General features: G+C 36.4%; 1 non-coding gene across 1 annotated transcript; it reads right to left on the bottom strand.

The window, feature by feature from the left end:
• Window positions 1–740: 740 nt before the first annotated feature.
• On the bottom strand, window positions 741–812 carry TRNAT-AGU (transfer RNA threonine (anticodon AGU)). Its single transcript has one exon. It is a non-coding gene; the product is annotated as a tRNA-Thr (tRNA).
• Between the last annotated feature and the right edge of the window lie 16683 nt (window positions 813–17495).

Raw genomic sequence — 17495 nt, forward strand, 5'->3', positions numbered from 1 at the left:
AGATTTATTGTGAATTGAAGAGATTTATGGAGAAGTGAATCATTGAAGTGCATTCAAACAAGAAAGTGTGGAAACCCTAGCAGCAAAGAAGTTGAAAAGGTATTTATCTGAGAATCTAATTATGTGTTTGATAATTTACAATGGATACACCACACTTTGTAGATGTTATTGAAAGGCCTCAACCAAAATTCAAGAGGCATCCACATAAGTCGATGAAAACCGATCTAGTTGGAGCCCTATCCAGTGTACCATATGGTGTGTTGCATGTTGAGGATGTTAGATCCAATATTCATTGCAAACTAGAAGATTTGGGAACCTTTTCTATCATCAATCAATATCGGTCTTTGTGTGATAAGAAAGGAGTTATAAAAGATCAATTCTGAAGGGTTACCGATAAAGGTTTTCACCATGCGTTGTACTTTCTTGATGAATTTGAAGAAGGCCATATCAGATATGTCTTAAGAAGAATACATGATCAGTTCATGTGGCTTGATCGACCACATAAGATTACAAAGGAAGTTATTCATGTTGTTGTTGAAACATGGACCAGCTAGGACTCGAACCTAGGACCTTCCATATGCTGTTGGAGTGCTCTACCACTGAGCTACTGGCCCTTCTTGGAATAGTCCATTGTCGGTCTGGGTGTGGCTTATTTCCAACACCAACACCCCCCTTAAGCCACACCTCTCATGTGCTTGGAGCTTCTAGCCTGGACCTGGCTCTGATACCATGTTGAGACATGGACCAACTAGGACTCGAACCTAGGACCTTCCATACACTATTGGAGTGCTCTACCACTGAGCTACTGGCCCTTCTTGGACCAATCCATCATCAGTCCGGGTGTGGATTATTTCCAACACCAATAGTTGTCACCGGATTGTGGGCAATCGATGAAGTTCCTATGCTAAGATCAATCCCAAAGGATGAAGTAACCCGATTAAGAAATTCTAAATGGGATGGTCGAGAAAGGACTATAAATGAGATTGAAAACCCTGAGGTGAAATTTGCATCTATGGTCATCAGATATAGGGTTTATCATTCAAGAAGAACAAATAGTATTCTCAGAGCTGCAATTCACACTGCCTACCAGATGATAAAATAAAATGCAGACTATGATCTTGTTGGAGCCCTGAGAACCCAATTGATATTGAATCTGGAATCTATAAAGAAGGATAAAAGGCATAAATTTAAATATAGATAGTTGATCATATATTTATTTTTATATTTCTAGAACTCATTTTCCGATATCAGTGATATACAATGGTTTGAAGGTACACCAACAATGTTACAAGTCAACAACAACATCAAGATGATCGGTAATGAGTTTACAAAGGTAATTTGGGGATATTTTAAATATTTTTAGAAGAGGATGCATGAAAGGGAAAGGATATCAGAACAGGTTGTTGAAAGGTATGAAGATTCTATCTATTTCTTGGTTGATATTGACACATGTCAGATGGAGGCAGTAGAACCTAGCACATCATGGGTGATGCCCATGGGTTATGAGGTAGAAGTTGATCTTTTAATTTCTTATTTTGATCATCTTCTATCTACACCAGTAGATCCAAATGCAACAAGGTTTGGAACATATAAGGAGAAATATATTGAGGTGCACTATGAGCTTACCAGAATGGTCATTGCAAAGAAAGTCAGGAAAGAAGTGGAACAATTTGTTGTTGAACAAGGATTTACAAAAGAGGTGATTGTAGAGGCTAGAGAAAAAATTGAAGCAAGAAAGGTTGAATCCTCTAGTGCCCCAACTAGTACTAGTATCGGTAGACAAACAAGGAGTATAGTGGTGAAGGATAATCCACCTCCTACTCCTAAGATCCAGATTAGAAGAAAAACTAAGGAAGCTATGCTTGCAACACCCAAGGTGATAGAAGTATACACAAAAAGGAAGAAATAGCAAGCACAAAGGATACTTGAAACTTTTGAGGAAGAAGATACAAATTCCGAAGGTGAGAAGAAAGAATTAGGAGCCAATAGGAAGAAATCCAAAGTGGTTGGATCTCCTACTGTGAAATTTGTGAAACCATCGATAAGTAAAATCACTTTACTTGAAAGGATTTGGAGAAAATTAGAAAGTATGGTATCTTGACTGATGTAAAGACACATTTTAACAATTTCAGTGAAGATAAGAAAATACAAATTAAAGATACTGTTGTCTAGTATATGAACAAGTACTATAAAGAATCGATTGATTTGCAAGGTTTGATACCTGACACTTTATATGAAAAATTGGAGAGAAGATGGACAACTTCTATAAAGTAGGACAAAAAATTGATTGAATTTATATTGATGCACTTGCAACCGGAGACCTCTCGGGAAGACATTCAAGAAATTATTTCTAAGACAAGGTCATTACTCTTGACAATGAAAAGGTTGACAATATTATTAGTTGGTGAATCTTAGTTGGTACATGTTGAGACTGAGCAAATTTTGAAGAATTTTTTGGGTCTTATTCCTGTAAAGTGGAAAATCGTGATCGAACCCTAGTTGTTCTCCCCTCTTCGGACTCCGAAGAGAAAGAAGGGAGATTCGCTAGGATTCGATGGTTTTCACTTAGGGGAGAGACTTTACATTCAAAAGAGGGGTTGAAACTCATAAGATCCAATCCCACGCAATGCAAGATTGGATGCTAAATGAATTTCAAGGGTTAGGAAAGCAAGGCTACCCTCTTTTGTAAAGAATGTTGTTAAGGAAATTAAGCTAAGCATGCATAGAAAGTCATAAAGATTCGCTTATAAACTGAGTTCGGGTTATAGGATGAAGCTGCGGACCTGGAATTAGCAGTAAAATGTCGATACGGCGCTGTCCTGCAAATTTGAGCAAAAGTTGTCGGGACGATGGCGCCCGGCGCCACGGTCCTCCGAAAAATCCGTGAAACGAAGGGGGATCCATTCGTCTCTGCAGAAGGATTCCAGATCTTCAATTTCAGCCACGTACCTGCAACCTACACACAGAAAAGCGAAGACAATTGGGGGGTTAGGGATTGGGGGTTTGCCTTTAGGTCAAACCCCGGTTTTGGAATTAACCAAGAAATGAGCAAGAGCTGTAAATGTAAATGACTGTAAAACAAGTACTAATACCTTGTTCTAAGGATGTTGGTATCCTTATGTGCGAAGGTTTAGATGTTGTATGTTGTATGTTGTAGTAATATGTTGTATGTGATCTCCTCTTCAATGGTTGAATCCTTGTCTTGAATGCAACACTTAGCCTTGAATGGAGACTTGAAATGATCAATCGCTTGAAAGAATGCTTGAATGCTTGAATGCTTGAGTATAATTTCCACGCTTTGTACACATGTCCTCTTCATCTCAAATGAGAGAGAAAAATGTAGTTTATATACTTGTCATTTAGGGCTGATAGACTGATTTTCCTAACCTTAGGCCGACCAGGGAAAGTTAATTTCCAAATTGCAAACAAAAAGACCCGAGCCCCTTAGGAGACCGGGCCCAAAATAGGACCCAGGGACCAGGGCACTGGGTGCCATGGTCCTGGGGACTAGGGCACTGGGCGCCCTGGTCCTGAGGGACCAGGGCGCTGGGCACTCTGGTCCCACCTCCTGGGACATCAGGGTGCAAGGAGGTTCAGGCCAGGGTACTTGAAAAATGCAGTTTTCAGTGTCGTGAGCAAGTTTCAGGGTCTCCATTCAGGTTGCGTGTTGCATCGCCATCGTGAAGACCGAAATGCAGTCAAAATTGCAAGTGTCGCAATTTTAGGACGTTACATTTAGCCCCCACTTTAGCGGGAGTATGTATGTTCATACTTCCGGTAAAGTACAAGGAAACAACATTGAAAGACTTTCACCACGTCAAGGAGGCAAGATACACCAAGCCCCCAGTGGACTAAGGATCTTACAACTTTGATTGACAAAGTAAAAGGGAAGGTCACAAGGGAGAACCATGACTGTCAATAGTAAGGTTCCCTCACTATGAGTCATGCAAGAAAGATATCAAAAAATTTCAAGGCAAGGCTAAATTTGCTAAGAAATTTTCAAGTATCTTGAAAAGATAAGAACGGGATGTATGCCCCCCTACGTTAAAGCGATCGCACACGCCTTACCGGGGGTGATTGTTTTAATGTAGTGATACACATAAGAAATGAGAAAGGAGCACGTTATCGCAAGGATTTAGCCCCCAAGTGTGAGATAAACCCAAGGATAATAGGCACAAAACACAAAGCACAAGGTGACTTCGCTTTCCTCGGGGTCAGTATGCTGTATGATAAGTCACGTATATATATCATATGTATGTATGCATAATTGTTCTTCATTCCCCAATCAAGGAAAGTCACCTAGAAGAAGGGAACACATGTGTCTTTTGAGTCAACATGAGAGAGATCGAGAGATCTCCATGCTTTGCATCATCCTCAAGTAGACAACACTAAGGACGACAAATAGAAGAATGAGAATAACATATAGAAGAAGTAACAAAAGAGAGGGGGAGAGAATCTACTATGCTAATGTAACTAGTCTAGCATGTCATCTACCCCCCGATCTTGCTGATCAATGTTTCGGGAAGGCAGGGAACACGCTAGAGGAGGAACATCCAACACAGCAGATGGAGCTATCACAAGATCCAAACAAGGGCTATGTTCATGTTCTGAGCCACATTGTTCTTGTCTAGGAGCTAGGATAAGTGCTTTAGAAAATTCATTAGATAAATGGTTATCAACATCAACAAGTTCATATTCACTATCAGAAGCAAGAGGAGTAACATTTTCATCTATATCGTCATCAAGATTTATAAAAATAGGATCTTTAACTCGCACAGGATCAAGATCATCATGCATCTTATGTTTAGGAGATTTAGGCTCAATGTCCGGCTGAGGAGAAAATGGAATAATGCTTGTTGAAGGTGTTTTTGGAGATTGCAAAGTTTGAGAAGCAGCTGCCTGAGCTCTAAGACGACGCTTTCGTTGGCGTTCACGTGCAGAACGATTTCGTCTAGTCTTAGTAGGAAGTGGAGAAGATTGAGGAGGAGGAATGTTCTCATCCTTAGCACTTGGGTGTTTAGGTTGTGGTCTCTTAGGCTGGATAATAGGAGAAGAAGAAGGTCTCTTCTCTCTATAAAAAGAATGAGGAGGAACTGCTCCATATAAGGGAGGAATATTTGGTTTAGGAAGGAGACCAAGTCCATCATGATGAGGAGGTATAGGTCTACTCTTAGAAGGTTTATTAGGCATAGACATAGTCACATCCATAGGGATGGGTTGAGAATCTTCTTGAGGAAAGACATTAGTTTTATCTTTCAAAGGGAGAACTTCCTTCTCAAGAATGATAGGAATGTCAAGTTTGGGTGTTCTAGGTTCACTTAAAGATAGGATCATATCTGTTTTCCACTTTTGATAAGATTTGAAAAGATGATCACTTCGCGGAGGAAGAGATTGGAATTGTTTAGGCCAAAAGTAATCAAGAGGAACACTAGAGGTTCTTTCAACTGGTTTAAAGAGACTATGATTGACAGTAATGACTTCACCATTATGGGGAAATTTCAAACACTTATGAATAGGAGAAGCAATAGCTTTCATGGAAGATAGCCAAGGATAGCCAAGCTTCACACGAAATTGTTCGGAAGATGGAATAATAGCAAAGTTCACATCAAGAGATTTGTTATGGACCTCAATAGGCAATGTAATAGAACCAATTGTAGGAGAAGAAAATGCATCAAATAATTTCACAATCACATCTGTTTTGTCATAGATCACTTGATTCAATTGCAAAGTAAAAAGAAATTCTTCAGTAATGATATTAACCATGCACGAAGGATCAATAAGTGCTCCACGACAAGGTGTATTCTTGACTTTTGCAACTATGTATAAAGGACCATCAGGTGCCCTAATGTTTTCACTGGAATCAAACGTGATGGAAGGTTCTTTAGGGATTTCTTGCTGCTCTACAAAGTTAATCACATTCGGAGTAATAGACACAAGACCATCAGATGAGAGAGAGGAATCATTAGTCTCAATCGCATTAGAGGTATGAGAAGGCAATGGATCAGTGAAAATCTGAAGATTTTGATTAGGAGGAGCTACAGATGTGTTGCCTTTATCATTCACTCCAGAAACAGAGATAGTATTATTATCAATCAAATCTTGAATTTTACCCTTTAAAGAAAAACATTTTTCAGTATCATGCCCAGGCTGACGATGAAATTGACAAAAAGCTTTGTTATCAAGATAAGGTGAAGTAATCTTTGCAGGATCAATTTGTCTTATAGGAGGAAGAGTAAGCACATTTTGTTCCAATAACTTATTCATAATACTATGCAATGATTCATTCAAAGGAGTATACTTTCTTTCTTTCTTGAAAAATTTAGAAATAGGAGGCACACCTGATGCTGCATTCACATTGTTGTTGATGATGTTTTCATTGAATTTGATGGAATCTCTGTTCGGTTTAAACTTTCCAAATGGTTGTTGACTGCTATCACCCTTATCACTCGGAGCCATAGGATGTGATTGTTCCATTTGACTCACAGTCAGTTGATAATTGTGAAGAGTGGCGCACAACTGTTGGAAAGAAGTAAACTCAGAAAATAGAAGTTTGTCTCAAATATCTTTTTGTAAATTAGAAATAAAGATTCTTTGAATATCATTGTCAGGCACTAGAAAAGAAATTTGAGCATACAAATGCTTATATCTACCAATGAAATCAGTCACTTTTTCTTTAACACCTTGTTTACAATGCATTAAATCAATCAAAGTAACTTTAGGACTTATATTGTTTTGAAATTGTTGAATGAAAGCATTTGCAAGTTGTTCAAAAGAAGTAATAGAATAAGAAGGCAACGAGCAATACCATTGTAGGGCTTTGTCTCTTAATGTTCTCGTGAATATTTTTGCAAGCAACCTTTGGTCATAAGCAAAATCAGTACAAATTGTTTGAAAAGTCTTAACATGTGTTAGAGGATCTCCTTTACCATTATAAAGCTCCAAATACGGGATTTCAACATGTTTAGGAGGGATAGCTCGAACAATGTCAAGAGAAAGTGGGCTCGCAACGTCAAATGTGGGCACACTGAACTTAGATTGATTCATAGAGGCAATTTGTTGCTGTAAAGAAGAGACAGTTTGTGCAAGATTGTTAATGGTTGCTTCAGTCGAAGAGTTCATATTAGATGTGTTAGATTGAGATGGAGGTGTTATGTTATTGAAAGAAGGTAGAGAGTAAGGTGGTGGGACCCTATGATAATTAGTCATAGGAGATGATTGGACAAGAGGAACACTACAAGGAGGGATGGAATGGTTAAATGAATTGCCCCCTTGCGTCATGTTCATTTGTGGAGATATAATAGGGACACTCATTGAAGGAATGAATGAAGAAGTCGGATTGAATGAAGGAAGAGGGTTAATTGAAGAAGAAGGGTTGCCCCCATGACTAGTAATCACGGGAGGAATGTCTTGTATAGAGGTAGCCATGATGTTTGATGTAAAGGTAGGTATACTAGCAATAGGAGTTGTCAAAGGAATAGAATGATTGTCTTGTGTAGGAGGTTGTGTATAACCCAAATTTTCAGCACAACTCTTCATAGGCATCACATTCGAATCCACGATGTGTGCAATACCATGCAAAATATCAATTCCATTCTTATCACTTTGAAGCATACATTTTAGACCCTCAATTAAAGGAAGAGCTTGACTATCAGGGTATTCTTGAGACATCCATTGTCGAAAATCGTCAAATTGGTTATCCAATTTCGAAAGTTGTTCTTCAGAAACCTCATGGAGAGCTTCTTCATCATTAGGAGGATTAGAGGAATTACCCATGTCCTCGTTAAAAAGGCTATTCAAATTAGGTTCTATCTCCTCGGTAATTAAACCTCGGAAAGACTTAATTCTACGGCTTCGTCTAACAGAAATAGTGTAAGTAGGGCTTACTGTTGTAAAACTCATGCACTAGAGAGAGAGAGAAAATTTTGAATTTAGAGGTAGCAATTTTTAGTAAAATCAGCCAATCTTCTGGATTTAAGCTGTTAAATGCAATCACAACAGTCTCCCGAAATTTCGGAAAAAATGTCCGGGACCGTGGCGCCCGGAGTGCAACACGGTCCCTGCAACTTTTTTCGAAATTTGCAGGGATGAAAGGTATGATGATTTTAGAGCTAATCCAAAAAAATTGAGTGATTTTACGATCTGTAGATAGGCCAAATTAAAGTTGCAAATTCAAAATTGAACCCTATCAAGATTGTCGAAAAATGCAAAATTTGAATTTTGAAAAAGAGAGGGAAACTGAAGTTTTGAATTTTATGATTTTAGAGGGAATGTTAAGAGCAATGCAAATTTTGAAATTTGAAAATTGACTCAATTTCACGCAAAATTCAATTTTGAAAGCGGAAATCAAAGTTGTAATTAAGCACTTAATTTCAAAAGTCACAAATTGCAAGAATTTGAATAAAGCACTGAAATTTTTAATGAATGATAACACACTTTTCAGATTTAGGACAGTAAGAACACAATTTTGACACAAAATTTCAATTTCAATGATTTTTAAATGTTTAGAAGCCTTAATCCAAGCAATCACAAGACCAACTTTGACTGTTATTTTGAAGGTGTTAAAATTTATAAAATCAGCCAAAATTCTGGATTTTAGCAGGAAAATACAGTAAGATCTCGCTCCCGAAATTTCGGAAAAAATGTCGGGGATGATGGCGCTCGGCGCCACGGTCCTCGCAACTTTTTTCCAAATTTTCAGGGATGAAAGATATTGTGATTTTATTGCGGAATCCAAAGTTACAGCTGATTTGGAGATGTTTTGATCAGTGAAATTGTCGGACAAAGGTTGAATCAAGAGGGTTTCAAAAATTAGGGTTTTGACACTTAACCACTTAATTTTCAAAATTAAAGCACAAATATGAATTGAAAATTTGTAATAGAAGGACAGATCTGAAACAAGCATTAACAATTAAATATTTCACAAGTTTAATTACTAAAAAGAAATTTTAGTGTTTTTATGCAATCACCTCTAAAATTTTGCAAAAGATCAAACATGGAAATGTAATCAATTTTTCAGATCTAAGCATGAAAAATCAGAAAGGATGTTCACGTCGGGTTCACCAAAATGTAAAGCGGAAAATCGCGATCGAACCCTAGTTGTTCTCCCCTCTTCGGACTCCGAAGAGAGAGAAGGGAGATTCGCTAGGATTCGATGGTTTTCACTTAGGGGAGAGACTTTACATTCAAAAGAGGGGTTGAAACTCATAAGATCCAATCCCACGCAATGCAAGATTGGATGCTAAATGAATTTCAAGGGTTAGGAAAGCAAGGCTATCCTCTTTTGTAAAGAATGTTGTTAAGGAAATTAAGCTAAGCATGCATAGAAAGTCATAAAGATTCGCTTATAAACTGAGTTCGGGTTATAGAATGAAGTTGCGGACCTGGAATTAGCAGTAAAATGTCGATACGGCGCTGTCCTGCAAATTTGAGCAAAAGTTGTCAGGATGATGGTGCCCGGCGCCACGGTCCTCCGAAAAATCCGTGAAATGAAGGGGGATCTGTTTGTCTCTACACAAGGATTCTAGATCTTCAATTTCAGCCGCGTACCTGCAACCTACACACAGAAAAGCGAAGACGATTGGGGGGTTAGGGATTGGGGGTTTGCCTTTAGGTCAAACCCCGGTTTTGGAATTAACCAAGAAATGAGCAAGAGCTGTAAATGTAAATGACTATAAAACAAGTACTAATACCTTGTTCTAAGGATGTTGGTATCCTTATGTGCGAAGGTTTAGATGTTGTATGTTGTATGTTGTAGTAATATGTTGTATGTGATCTCCTCTTCAATGGTTGAATCCTTGTCTTGAATGCAACACTTAGCCTTGAATGGAGACTTGAAATGATCAATCACTTGAAAGAATGCTTGAATGCTTGAATGCTTGAGTATAATTTCCACGCTTTGTACACATATCCTCTTCATCTCAAATGAGAGAGAAAAATGTAGTTTATATACTTGTCATTTAGGGCTGATAGACTGATTTTCCCGACCTTAGGCCGACCAGGGAAAGTTAATTTCCAAATTGCAGACAAAAAGACCCGAGCCCCTTAGGAGACCGGGCCCAAAATAGGACCCAGGGACTAGGGCGTTGGGCGCCATGGTCCTAGGGACCAGGGCGCTGGGCGTCCTGGTCTTGAGGGACTAGGGCGCTGGGCGCTCTGGTCCCACCTCCCGGGACATCAGGGTGCAAGGAGGTTCAGGCCAGGGTACTTGAAAAATGCAGTTTTCAGTGTCGTGAGCAAGTTTCAGGGTCTCCATTCAGGTTGCGTGTTGCGTCACCATCGTGAAGACTGAAATGCAGTCGAAATTGCAAGTGTCGCAATTTTAGGACGCTACAATTCCTAAAGAAGAAGAGGAACCAGAGAGATTAAAGGGAGAAGATCTCCCTGATGATTTGGATATTGATGATATTTACCGAATGAGATTATTTTTGCTGACAAATCATTTGATACAAGCACTAAGAAAGATCCAATCATTATCCCTGATGATGAGAATATGTTACTAGAAGTTAATCTAGCTGGTACAAGTGAAGAAAACATAGATGCAAAGAAGGCACAACAACAAGATGAATAAATGATAGAGCAACTAGTGAATGAACAAACAAAATATGTACAAACCACTGCACCACTGGTGAAGGACAAGGAGAAGGAAGTGGAGAAAGGTGAAGATAAAAAAGAGAAGGATGCAGAAAAACAGAAGCAAGAAGAGAAGCAAGAGGAAGAGAAAGTACAGAAATTGACCTCCTGGTCACTTACATCAAAGAAGATTATTGATGATGAAGAAGATGACAATATGAGAATTCAAGGACCGATTAATATGGAAATGTTGATCCCAACTAAGCTAATGCAAATTGCATCTGCCATGCAATCTAAGGCAAAAAAGAAAATAATGAAGGCTTAGAGAAAATAAGAACAAACAATTCAAGTTTTTGTTGATATTTTATCATGTATATTACCAGAGACTGATATAGACAATATTCCTAATCTTATTGACAAACTGGGGAAATTGGTCACAATAACAGGAGATCAAATGAAAATCTTGGAGGAAGCTACAATTAACAATGTAGAAAAGGAGTATGAGAAGAGAAAAAATGAACAGTTAATGAAAGGCATTGATAAAAATAGAGTAGGTCTTACTATCAACATCGACGTAATAAAAGAAACATTATAGATAGGAGGTAGAATTCTTTCCAATGTTGCAAACTTTTCATTATTTTGTGATGACCTTGAGGAGAAGAAGGAATCTCAGCATGAGCTTAAAGTTTTGAGTCCCTTGAATGATTCTTCAATCAATTTTGATAGATTGGTAATTGCATTACAATAGAGGCTTAAGACTTATGAGGCTAAATAGGTGAAAAGGACAACGTCATTGCAGGAGTTACAAACTTTATTAGTTTCTAAGATTAAGATTTTGAAGAGAGGCTACAAGGATGCTGAAGCAATTTTTGCTACACTGGAGATAAGCACACTTGATGCCATGGAGGAGCTTGCATCTTAGATCTAGAAACATACTGAGATAACAGGGACACTTTTGGATACTTGGCACAATGATTTGACAATTTTGAAGTCTAGTTTTGAAAATGTATTTCATAAGATGACATTGTAAAACATTTTGAAATCCTATATATATTTTGGTAATGCAAATTTTGATATATATTGCATTTATCTTTTCACGTATTTGCTTACCTTTTCCATTCATGTCAAAGGGGGAGTAGTAGTATGAGTCAAAATTTTGTAATAGCATGTAATTGCTAAGGGGGAGTTTTGAGTTTTGAGTTGAGTGATTTTTGTAATGTGACACTTAGACAAAAAATTTCCTAAGTGTTGCCATCAATGCCAAAGGGGGAGATTCTTGGCTTGATGATGATGTTTTGAGTTGTAATAGGTTGATTGATGACTTGTATTGTGTTGTCATTCATGGAAACCATGTTTTGTTAGTCATCTAAGTCATTTAGTCCAAGCCTAACCGGTAGTGGAAGTAGTTAAACAATGAACCAGTAAACAATGACATAGCTATGTTCAAGTGATCGATACAGAAGATCGGTGAAGAGTTAAGTGTTGCAGTTTGTAATTAATGTTCATGACATTGGTAGGAGTCTATGACCGGAAGTGCATTATCAGATTTGATGGAATGAGTGAGTTATGATGTTCTGAGTAGTCTTTTTTTACTTGTTTTAAACATTCTTATTTGATTTGATGCAATAAGAAATGAAAGATGTAGACACTTTTCCTATTGCTCAATTTGGATTTTTGTCCCTTTTTGGCTTCAAGTAGAGACATTAATGTTGGCTTGATGATGATTTTTTGAGTTGTAATAGGTTGATTGATGACTTGTATTGTCTTGTCATTGATGGAAACCATGTTTTTTTAGTCATCTAAGTCATTTAGTCCAATCGGTAAAGCTTATCCGGTAGTGGAAGAATCTAAACAATGAACCAGTAAATAGTGATAGAGCTATGTTCAAGTGACTAGTATGGAAGATTGGTGAAGAGTTAAGTGTTGTGGTTTGGAATGAATGTTCATAAAATTGGTATGAGTATATGATTAGAACCTCATCAACAAATTTTATGGAATGAGTGAGTTATGATGTTTTGAGCAGTCAGTCAATAAGAACACAAAATGGGTAGAACAAAATTACTTAAATTGGTAAACTAGTAGTCTTTTTGTTATGTTTTTGTGTTGTGTTATGTTTTGCCAACATAAGGAAAGTGTGAAGAGAAAGATTTACTAGATTCAATGAACCTAGGAAATTGTTCCAAGGGATCTTAGCTGACTTAGCATAGTTGTTTATAAAATGGAGTATATTGTGCGATGATGTATTAGATATGAGATCTGAAGAGAAAATTTGATTGTGCAGTGAAAGGTGAAGCTTTATATTTATGTTTAGCTGGTGTTAGAAGCAAAACTGAAGTAAATCTAACTAGGCATAGAGGTGCTACATGCAAATTAGTCACTTGTTGTTCCCTAACAATTGTAGCAAGATAAAATCCTTTAACAAGATCACTCCTAACAGGGTGTGGTATGATCCTCACAAGTCTGAAGGTTTAAATCCTCTAACTAGGTCATACATTAGCTTGTGTTTGAAATCCCATAGTTGGGTAGCTCCTAACAAGGCTGGGTCCTAATAGGCCTTATTGGAATAGCTCATAACCAGGCTATGACACTCCTAACTGGGTGTTCTCTTAATAGAGAAGTTGTAAGACCTTAACCGATCAGATCCATATTGTGCAGATAGTTGATCTTGTGGGTACTAATTTCCACCATGGTTTTTCCCATTTGGGTTTCCATGTGAAAAACATTATGTTATGGTGTGCATGTCTTATTTGGTGTTTGTTTATGTGGTTATTTTCCTTGAATGCTTGATAAGTTTCAAGTTGGTTAAAGTTCTCATCAAATTTATATTATTTTTGCTTGCACTAATTCACCCCCCCTTCTCAGTGCCTTATAATTTTATCAAGTAATCTAAACATTCAAGCACATAGTGAACATGAATAAGTCTACTCAAATGGGAGTATAAATTCTTGGATACACAATGTTGGCCAAAAAATTTAGCTATAGGCTTCACAAGCATAATCCTCTATATACGACAAGGATATGTTGAGGTCTAAATCCATAGATGAAAGAGAATAATTCCAAACAATTGGGAGAAGAGGGTAACCCACCTTGACATCTCTAAGGTATACATTTATTAAAGGCTTAGACAAGATGGAGAAGATTATACTTTGAAAATATTGTTGGCAAGAGACACTATATCAATAGAGACTTGTGCTTAAAGGTTGTTCTAAGGTTGTCATTGAATGCAACTTAGATCAGAAATCATATCCTGGATATGTAGAATTGATCTATCGAAAGTTTGGGAAGTTTGATATTCATTTATGCTTAAGTCTGGAAGGTGGAATACAAAGTATGGATACATTATGTTGACCTCCATTTTGGTTGCATAGTTTTGATTGTGGTGAAAGAGTTAGATGGTTAGATGTTCAAGGCAGCTTGATTTGCAATTATAGCCTCTGTTATTGACTCTCGTATAAGTTTAAAGATCTGGTAACTGGTAATTCAAGAAGAACAAAGCTATTTTGGTGTAATGTGTTATGCAAAATCTTTGGGATGATTTTGGTGATTGATTTCGAGTTCGAGGTGATTGACCCAACATGTGTAAATCTTGTTATCATTTTTTTTGGTTCCGCATATGGATTGGTAATTGAATTGATCCAACTTATGGTTACACGCTTCATGTTGTGTGTTATTTGGTTTTTGGAAGCCGACATGGAAATTGATTTATTTTTTTGATGTGGATATATAAGAAAGATTCATTGAGAATTTTGTAATGAGATGAGAGAGAGAGAAGATTATATGAGCAATTGTGCTTAATTTTATACATGTGATTAAAAGTGTTTATGTTTTGGTATATGACAAAGCAACAAAACAGAGAAGAGAGACAAAAAGTAGGAAGAAGACTACTTACACTTAACTAGAACTACTTTTTGGCATATGTAGATGCTACTATTCTGTTCAGAAATTCTTGTTCTTATTTGTAATCACTTGTAAGGAAGTGAGCTTCCTTCAGGTTGTAGCCCTTTTGTAATTGAGTAGTGAGCTCTAGGAAGTGTGTCTGAATGCATGTGTGAATCCCCTCTTGTAATATTATTATACTCCTGATCATAGTATTATAATATTTTGGGTTGCAATCTCACCGTGGCTTTTCCATTTCAGGGTTTCCACATAAAAATTCTGGTGTTATGGTTTTGTGGTTATTTACTTTTAGTTTTTGTACTTTACTTTTATTCATTTGCATCCGGTGGTTAAAGAATCAGTTGAAGAAAGTTGTTAATTACAGAACACTGATTCACCCCCCCTCTTAGTGTTCATTGATTCCAATATATGCACGTATTTTGATTTATCCCCCACTCTTTATACTCCACTAGAACATAGGAGTTTAGGTCATCCCCTAGAGTGATCACTTCTCTAGGTAGGCCTACTAATAAGAAAAATAAATAGTTCTTAATTTTGGTGCACTTAAGTTTTTTATTATGACATGAGAGGAGAGGATAAATAAGTAAATCATAAGGATTAAAAGATAAGGGGGTCTATTTTTAGTCCAAATCTAAAAGTATATGGTTAATTTTAAGTCTAATTTTAATATGTGGAAGACACATGAAACAAGTTGAGTTAAAGCAATAAAAGATTCTATGATAGATAACCAAGACTACATGATCACTTTTAAAATGCAAATGAGATTGTTTAGAATAAGCGCACTAGGATTCAACACTTTCCAATTATCTTTGAAAACTCTTGAGCCAATATGATGAGCTCCATGCTAGTTTTTATCAATGTTAAATCAAGTGTGTGAAAATATGCCAAACATGATAGTCCAAAGAAAAGAAACATGTTGCACAAATTGATTCCTTATGATAATAGAACTAATAAAATAACTTTCTCAAGGATCATAAAGTAATCTGATCAGCTAATGAAATATATGTATATAAAATATAAATTCATCACAAGATTACAATTTTAACTTGTTTACTTTTTACCTATTCAAACAACATTTGATTATTTTGCAATATTTTTTAATTCAAAAATAAAAATGTAAAGAAGATAACCTATTAATTTTTTGTGAGATTCCCAAAAATTAAAAATATTAGAACACTCTTAATTTGAGCCGTAGAAAGTAGATTTATGTTAAAACACTGATTTTCAAAGATCCAATTTTACATTATTTATTTGATATCAAAATAAAAAATGATAAAAATAGACACCATATGAAATTTTGAGTCTTTTCAAAAAATATTAAATTTTCTTATAAAATCATTGATTTGCAATCATAAATTAAGATTTATAAAAAATCACAAAACCATTGTAACTCACTAAAAAATGATCTAAACCTGATTTGTGGACTATAGGTTCCTAAGATGATCCCTATCATTTAGTAAAAAAATATAGAAATATTTGTAGCCATTTGAGAGATATGATAAAATATTTTAAAACCCTAGAGTTTTGTCTTCAACTTCATTGCACAATGTTAGTCTTAACAATTTTTGAATAAAATAGAAAATAGGCTAGGAAAAAACTCAAAAATATATATCCAATTGGGATGTGGGTCCCACAAAGAGTACTAAAATGTGGATTCTATGAAAATGTGAATCAAAATTATAGAAATAGTGCATTTCAAGACCCAAACTCACAATCTATTGTCAAGAGACATTGCTCAGGTCATCTAGTGTTGTCATTGATGGCAACCCAAGTCATTACACCCATCCGCATTGTTGTATGTTATCTCACTGAAAGTCAGATTCATGATTAGTTCAAGTCTGACAAGATAGAACAACCCATTTGACAGTGTTGTGCATTTTGGCTAATACATCTTTTCTGGTTATCATCTTGTGTTGTGGATCTGGTTGTAGGTTGATGGTTTTCTGGACATCCTTATTCCATAATTTTAGCCTCTAATAATGATCAACGTTTGAGTTTGAATCTCTAGTATATCGGTTTCATGAGGGCTTTAGTAGCTAGACAATATTATATCACGTGCATTAATATTGGGGGGTTTAATATCCCAAAAATGAGGGTGCAATATATTGCCTATTGGTGAAAATAGGGGGTTTTTTTATTCAAACAATGAAAAAATACAATATTTAGTGAAAATAGGGGGCTTTTAATTCAAGTTGTGTATTTGCAGGGGGTAACAAAAAAGGAGTTTAGGAAATACTTTTTAAAAATAGGGGGATTCTCTAGTATGCTATGAATGCACGTTCTATAATGCAGGTTCACTAAGTAAAGCCCCCATGATCGGTTTTTAGTTTATCAGTGCAGGGACGCCAACTTGTGTGGATAATCCTTATGTAGATTATCTGGATCAATTTTGGTGTTTAATTTTGTGGTCCGAGTGTTTATTCCTGAGGTTGTGGTAGCGTGTGGACAATTGTTTTGGTCTGTATTGGTACTTTGATTTTGGATATGGCCGATAGTATGCACCCGTTTCATATTATGCTAAGTGTTCTTGAAGGCGACATGTGGTTGTTGGCATTCTACACTCAATGAGAATGGTTGATGTTGTCATTGATGGCAACCAACCAGTAACAACTTGTACAGGATCACAGACATCATACACCAGTAGGCACATTCACCAGCATCTAGATTACACCGGCAATGAAGTATATCGGCACTCAGGCTGACATGAGATAAAGTTTTGTTTATGTGAATTATATTGTAAATATAACTAATTATTTGTAAGATTAATTGGTGTATTGTAAAGAATCATATATGTATGAGATCTTATAAATCATTTTATATAATGATAGGTCATTTTTGTAATAGCATGGAATAGAAGAATATTATGTAAGACAATGAAAGGTTTTGGTTAAGGTATCTGACTGAGCTTAAACTGGAACTGAACCAAGCATTAGAGATTCTATTTTGAGTAGTACATTATCTTGGATTTAATTATCCATATTATAGTCAGTGAGACTCTTTCATTGAGTAGTGTGCTCTAGGTTGTTAGC

The sequence above is a fragment of the Cryptomeria japonica genome, chromosome 5, assembly GCF_030272615.1.
Source record: "Cryptomeria japonica chromosome 5, Sugi_1.0, whole genome shotgun sequence".
In the NCBI taxonomy this organism is placed as follows: Eukaryota; Viridiplantae; Streptophyta; class Pinopsida; order Cupressales; family Cupressaceae; genus Cryptomeria; species Cryptomeria japonica.